Source organism: Pinus tabuliformis, chromosome 7, assembly GCF_031772625.1.
Source record: "Pinus tabuliformis cultivar Carrire ecotype Pingquan chromosome 7, CPIR1, whole genome shotgun sequence".
Taxonomy (NCBI): domain Eukaryota; kingdom Viridiplantae; phylum Streptophyta; class Pinopsida; order Pinales; family Pinaceae; genus Pinus; species Pinus tabuliformis.
Genome location: NC_142293.1, coordinates 1,234,017,781 through 1,234,025,581, shown reverse-complemented (window position 1 = coordinate 1,234,025,581; position 7,801 = coordinate 1,234,017,781).

Sequence of the window (7,801 nt, the reverse complement as noted above, 5' to 3'; positions counted from 1 at the left end):
ATCCCTGCTTTTCCCCAGCAAAATACGGAATCCCCTCTGAGGCACTGCGTTGCCTCTGTGTGGCTTTGCCCTGCCTCTCTATGGCACTCACTACCTCTCTGCAATGCACACACCGGAACTGAAAAAACTTCCTCTGACCTTACTATCCATGCCCCTCTCTCACTACTTCGAGCTCACTAGCTCTCTCTCCGCAACTCAACATTACTACTCAAAAAATTGATATGCCAGTGAAATCGAACTGTTGGTGTGTCTTCTCCAAGCCCCATCAAGTTTCTTCTTATAATCTATCGTTGAGACATCAACAACCACGATTAAAACTTAATTGATGGCTAAGATTAACTAGAACTCGATCCAAGTCTTTTTCTAGAAGATTCTCACCATGACTTAATTAATACCCTCTAGGTGGAATTTCCAAAAACGATTTTTGGGTTTTGAAGAATACATGTATTCTAGCCTCTCCACCAAATTTTGTGGCTAGAACACATCCGATGCTACAAAAACTAACAGGAATGCCCTAGCATGGTCAACCCATGGAAACACCAATCTTGTGTTGCTCCCTCCAAGTGCAGAGTAGCCATTTTAATGGCTTCCATCTGAATCATCCGGCTAAGCTCAAAGTATGTGTCTAGCTTCTCAACCCAAGCCCTGGCCATGCACTTGGATGACCCATCAAAAGTGGGGAGATACATCCTCCGGATAGTGCGCTACAGCTCCGAATTCTCCGTACCTGAGTTCCCTGCGCCCTTGCCCTTTTCATTATGCTTGAGCTAGCAAAAATCTCAAAAGGACAACGCAGCTCGAAAATCCTCTCCCATAGACTACCATTCTCGAAAGTATTCTCCCATATGCATGTCATCCTGGCCAGCCTGCTCACCAACTCCTGAGGGCAAGAACATGGGTAACATAGTCCTAGTTGGCCCACTAAAAGCGTGTGGATGAGTCAGGGGAGAATGGTGGTCATACTGGTCGAAAGCCCCTGAAGTTTCCCCAAACAAAAAATCTCGGTGAATGCCCTTGTCCCAATTCTGTTGCTTGATCTCCTCCAACATCTCCTTCTATCCCTTGGCCAAGTCATTCAGGGCCCTCCAAAGGCTCTCAAAAGTTGCCTCCTCTTTGCTCTTTGGCTCGTCCATATCTACTTCCTCCACCTCCAGTTCTAGGGCCTCAATGTCAGGTGTGATTTCCAACTCTCTCTCATGGCTCCTGTACCTCTACCTCTGGTAGGTAACGTTCTGCTTTTCCTCTATGGTCATAGAAATAATCCCATGGCTGAGCCACCGAAGCTCTGATACCACTAAAATATTCCTAAGGGAAAATTAAAAGTGATAAACAATTCATTAATAGCACATGCAACACAATATTTCACACAAATTAAACACCCATAAATTCTCCAAAAATTGTGCGAAGCTGAGCAATTTTATTATAAATCAATGAGGGTACAATATAAACATGGAGTAAATGCACTTGGGCTTGCAAAAGCAAGCTAGACAAGTCCCAGGTGAAGAAAACAAGTGAAGAGTATCCTCCTCAATGCTCTGCGCTACCCTAGAAAACTGCATTGCTAGCTAGTAAAGATTTGTTGTTTGGCCCTCTTCCACTAGTTAGAAAATTTTGAGAAATTAACCTTGGTCTCTCCTCAAATAACCCACCAAAACCCAGAAAGGATTTGGCCTAATTCTGACCTCTGTATTTACCCCCAATTTCCACGTGCTAATCCATTAGTTGGGTAATTCAACCCACCTGGAAATGACACTGCCCAAATCCTCCAAAATGATAGCAAAGGCTAACAAAACTCCCCTCTAAATGCCTCCAAAATTCCCAACTCAATTCAGCCCCCAAGTACCTATCCTCCTAGCCCCCACGTGTGGCACAGAAAATACCTTTGTGTAGGCCTACACAATCTCTGAAGATGTGTCAATGCTACAGTGAAATTCACACATAAATGTGTCGGCTAGCACTCCAAATACTCAGCAAAATATGGTCCAAATATCTCCCAGAAAACCCAACAAAAATGCTGCTCCACAACCAACTCTCCCAGGAAGTGTATATTTCTCTACTATGCCCAGTCTGTTATAATATCCCCCACAAGAATGCCTGAGAAAACACACGGAACAGCTCCAAAATAGTGTAGATCTTCCTCCTTGTGATGGCACTCGAAGTCCACCGAAGGTAGGATGAAATTCTTGCCTGAAAATCTCGTGTGTTGAACAACACTTGCAAACTTGGCTCAACAGCTCAAGCGTGCTAGGTAAGTTTGATTGTCAAAGTTCAAAAGCCCCAAAATGATGCATGCTTCTCCTATTTATCCTTGACCTTCCTTTTCTCCCCGTGGGTCCCATGCATCGACCCCCTTTGCCTTTTTCCCTCTAAGAGTGTGAATTACCTAAGGGGTGTGTAATATGTATTTCCCTTTGGGGGTGACCCCCACCATCCACTAAGAAGTTGATTTGTCCTTTTTCCCCTACATTGGAGCCTCCCTTAGTCAAAATTGCAAGTGGGGCCCTACAACCCACTTTTCCTAAGTTGGAAACCAAAAATGTCAAAATTGAGCAAAATTGATATTTCACTTAGCAATATTTGCTTAGTGGGAATATCACATTTAATCACTAATGTGACTGATACAAGGGTCTGCAAAATTCATTAGCTTGCAAAGTATGCCCCCCTTGAACACACAAATCTGCCATAGGGTCTAAAAAAAGCGTTGTAGCATTGTTCATCCCTGATTACCCTGCTGGTATAAATGTCTTTACTGCTGTAGAAATCCTGTGACACTTGAAAACAGTAGCCTTACCAAAAGCATCACCAATGCACATGCTATTTAAGTACAAATGCTAGATCTGTAGAGCAAGGTGCTAGTAATGCAATGTACCCAACCCCATACCAGGCCACGTTACTACAAATTCTCTCTCTGATACCAGCTATAATATATCCGAAACACAGGGTTCCTCAAGAACTCATGTTCTTGAATTAATTTTGAATTTCTGATACCAAAATAAATGAATAAAAAAGCATGCAACATAATAGAACACATGCATTAATCAAGAAAACATATTTCTCACACAGTGCATAGCATTCAAGGTTATACACAACATTAATCAATGAACAAGCACAGAGTAAACACAACATGAGTAAAATATATAGTGAACACTTATCTTTATCAATAGCCACATCAACTAGCTGTAGGCATCGAACATTCCACCCAACCGTAGGCACTGGTACTCCAAAATATCTCAGCAGCATGTCACTCCCTAGCTGAGGCTATGAATCCACAGGGACAAGTGCTCAGGCCAACTCTAATCTCACATAGGAAGTCAAGTTCTCATGCTATTACAATTTACTCAATCACATAGCAATTTCAACTTGCCAAGTCTCTTTCCCTTTTAGCCTACACTACCCAACGAAAGGAATCCCCTTCTCTGCAATGCAATCCCTTATGCTATTCCATTTCTCTTGAGAACTCCAATATAGGCTAGCCAGGAAATCTCAGTGCTAGAAGCTCTAGATATTCTCAATTATTGACAGTATTTACGAAATCTCAATGCTAGAAGCTCTAGATATTCTCAATTGTTGACAGTTTTTCCTCAACATGCTAATGCATCCATGCACTCAGGTATCTTACACAATTGGAATAACCAGTCTTCTCATACAACCAACTAGCAATGGCTCTCTACCATAGAAAATCTCCTCCTCCTCACCCAGACGCGAGAACAAGAATGAATGAGAATAAGAGTGAGGAAATTCACAAGCATTAAAAAATGGTTAATATATGAATGCTCCCAATGTGCCATATGGCTTCCCGCAGGAAGCTCATGTAACTCCTTTTCCCAACTAATTCAAATATGGGTTTTGATCAAATATTATTATAATTTTGGTCTAGCCTCTCTAGCTATCCCCCTCTCTCATGGAATTGTAACCTATTATTACTCTTGTCCTTGGCTATGTACAGCCAATGATGTATTTTTTCTTAATAATATTCAAAAACTATTACATTGCCAGGCTCTTCGGCCTTTCAAGTTTCATCATGTACAAACATACATTATTAATCTGGGGATCAAAACCAGGGTATTACAAATAAGTTGATCCAAGAAAGAGTTGATGTGGTGAACCCTTCAGAATAATCATTTGTCCGAAATAGAATCCCTCAAAACAACCCACAACAGAAGAAGATCTGGGTGCACATGGAAATTTGGAATGAACTTTAGTATATTTCAAACTTTAATTTATACTTGATGGTTTCAAACTTTCAAGTTTAAGCACTGGTCTGCTCCCCACAAAAATAAGAATAGGTTGGCCCACTCATTTGCCTTATTTTGATTATACAAATCAAATTTCACCTTAAGCTATATAGTTCTGAGGTTTACTTAAGAAACGAATGCCTTCTCCTTGCTGCAAATCAGAAGAGACCTTTTCTGCTCGTGAAACCTGTTGACTGCTTCAAGTGTTCAAGAATATGTTGTGAAAGGCACATCTACAGCCCAGGTCTGTAGTATTTGTGCTGGACACAATGCCTCAAATGAAGTATGCAGGCTACAGATTGCTTGAAAATTTACTATTTGTGTCCTATGTAAGAGATGCACACCTCCAACCAGACCTGATAAATCTTATCATTGCCAGATTAGTCCAATACAGTTTTTAGCAGCCAAAAAATATGCTCTTCCAGTCCTGGATGGTATATGAACCTTGATGCCTTCCTAGTCCTGTTTTGAGGGGATTTCCTCCTTAAGATACTTATGTGTGTCCCTTAATTAATTCTTCTATTTCAAGGTGGGAATATCCTACGATCTCAGCCTGTCTACTACTTCTGTTATAAGGACACTGCATCGTACCCTTTGCTGAAATTTCCAATAACCTTATTTCTCAATTCCATGTCCTCTTGTAAAACTCCCTCTTCACTTATAACAAAATGTCTTGAAAATTTTCTCAAGGCTCCTAGAGGAAGGGAACTTATAACAATGCAACTCTTCGAGGGTGTTCTCAATGTGAAATGGAGCGGTAATGGCTGTATTCTCCATAGTGAAGTGGGCTTATTTTTTGAGTAACTGGCAACCTGAGAAGTGTCAATGATTCCCATCATATGTCTTCAATAACTGTTATAAACCAAACTGGATTACCAACAAAATATGTTACAGGAAGTGGACTGTGAGTCAGATCATAATTTATCCATTATGGAAAGAAACATTTGCATATTGTCTGAATCAGATCCTTACGAATTTGTTTCAACGAGATAAGGAGATTTGCCCCTCCCTACTGAACCAAATATCCTGAAAGAACAATTCCGTTATTGAAGAGGTGAGCTGTAATCTCAGAATTGAAGAGCTGAGCTGTAATCTCAGAATTTGCCTTCTTAAGAACTGCATGCCTAGATTCCACACTGCCACTGGAAACATCAACTTACTATAATCATGGTTTACAGTTGACACCAACCTTTTTTGTGCACATAACATACTTATTTTCAAAGCAGCTGGGAAATCGAAACCACTGTTCTTAATATGCATTCTTCAATTTCCTTATGCCATGATCAACCCTTCATGAAGAGCAATTTGCAAATATCCTCATTAAATAAGCTGATCCATTAAGAGAGAGATGCAAGTGTAAATATTTTGGATCAAGAAGCATGTCACTATTTACCATCTAGGCATCAAATGTAACCATGAGGATTGGCATCATCTCAAGCAAACATAGAAAGGCCACCCAAGAACCAAGATCATCAACCAAGGGAAATGAAATCATCATGAAAGCAGTACCAAGAGCACCACATGATCCCACAAGGAGAACCACTAAGCTCAACCACCCTCAAGCCAAGAAAATTCCCTATAAGTTACCCCTGAAAATATAATTGTCACTCGCGTGTTTATGAAGAGCAACAGAAGAAACCACCTGAAGAACTGAAGGCTGGAAAACAAGAAACTTTTGTCTGCCAACTTCAAAATTCACATATTCGAAGCAGTCACCAAGGCAATAGTATCAAAGGTTGATGGATTCATACTAAAGTGAGGCTTTGAGTGAAGCTCTTAATATTAGTACATCTACCTTAAGTTGTACAAAGGAAATGTGGTAATTATTGTTATGTATGTCAATGACATCCCATTTGACTCATGGTGACAAAGAACTAATCATGTCAACAAAGTTGCAATTGTTATCTCAGTTTAAGATGCAATACCTTGGTGCCGTGCGTTACTAATTGGGGGTTGAAATTCAGCATGATCAAATGAATTGACAAATCTTTCCAAGTCAAAAGAACTACATTGAGAAAATTATGAAGAGAATTTGTGATATCCCCAATTTTTTCTTTCTGCATCACAGACAATTTTGGAAAAAGGGAGACATTTCCAGCATTGGGACTTAGGAGGAAAAATGAAAATTACAGCCTTAGTGGAGAGTGGGCACTGTTGTCACCCAAATTGTACACCCAATGCAGCAACGCTCAAAGCAGGCATTGTCATTCTGATCCCTATTCACCCTGTTTAAGCTATCTACCAGTGTTGCGGGGGAGCGCCCCCCACCGCCCCCCCCCCAATCCGCGCTCCGGGCGGGAGCGACTCAAGAGTGGGTCGGGAGCGCGCTCCCTAAAAAATTTTGCGCTCCCTGCCTATTTCTGAATCGACTTAGGGAGCGTCGCTCCCGTCGCTCCGAGAGGGATTTTTACAACCCGGGAGCAGTCGGGGAGTGATCACTCCCAGGTTATAAAAATCGCTCCCGGCGGCATGAGCAACTCCCCAAAAAAAATTGCACAAAACAAAAAAAATAAAAAAATAAAAAAATAAAAAAAAATGCAGCAAAAAAAAAGCGACGGTAGGAAAATAAAGGGAGGGAAGGGAGGAAGGGAGGGAGAGAATATAAATAAACCCTCCCTCAAATGAATTTCATTATTTGAGAAATTGAGAGAGTGAGAGTGAGAGTGAGAGTGAGAGAGAGCAAGAGAGAGTGAGGAGCAAGTGAGAGTGAGAGAGAGCAAGAGAGAGTGAGGAGCAAGAGAGAGTGAGAGGCAAGAAAGAGCAAGTGAGAGTGAGAGCAAGAGAGAGCAAGGAGCAAGGAACAAGGAGAGAGCAAGGAGCAAGGGGAGATTGAAGAGCTTGCAAGAGCTTGCAAGGGGAGATTGGAGGCCAAAGAGGTAGACTCTACACTCTATTCTAGCAATTTTTTGTTAATGTTCATTCCTAAATAAACAAATAATTTTTTTCTCTATTTCCCATTCCCATTCCCATTCCATTTTTTTGGAGATTCAAAACTTCAAATTTCAAACATCATGGTTATATTTCTTGGCATTTTCTTCTTCTTGGTTCCTTATTTGGTTATTATAGTGTTGGAGAGTAGAAAAATGAGGGTTGAAAATGAAGAAGGAGATGAAGAAGTGGGCCATAGTGGATTTGATGAAAACCCCGAAAAGGAGTACCTTGGTGAGGAGGCACTGGAGGAGAGTGAACGTGAGTCAGCTCAAAAAACTAAAGAAGACCAAACCCCATTGTGGAAATATGTTAATAGGCCTGAAGCAGGGAAAGGGGGTGGAACCACTAAATTTCATTGCCCCCATTGCAACAATAATTACACAGGTTCATACACTCTTGCTAGAAAGCACCTCTGCAGGAAAAGGCCATGGGATGGAGATAAACAAATAGGAATCAAAACTTGTACAGGTGTGTCAGCAGCAGATAGAGCCAAATAGATAAGGAAAGAGGATGAAGCCCAATACAAATCTAAAAAATCAAAGGGTTTCTTTGAACCAAGCTCACAATCACATGCACAAAGAACTCCTTCAGCATCCTCCCGTGGCAGTGGATATGGAGGCACGGGGTCACCAAGT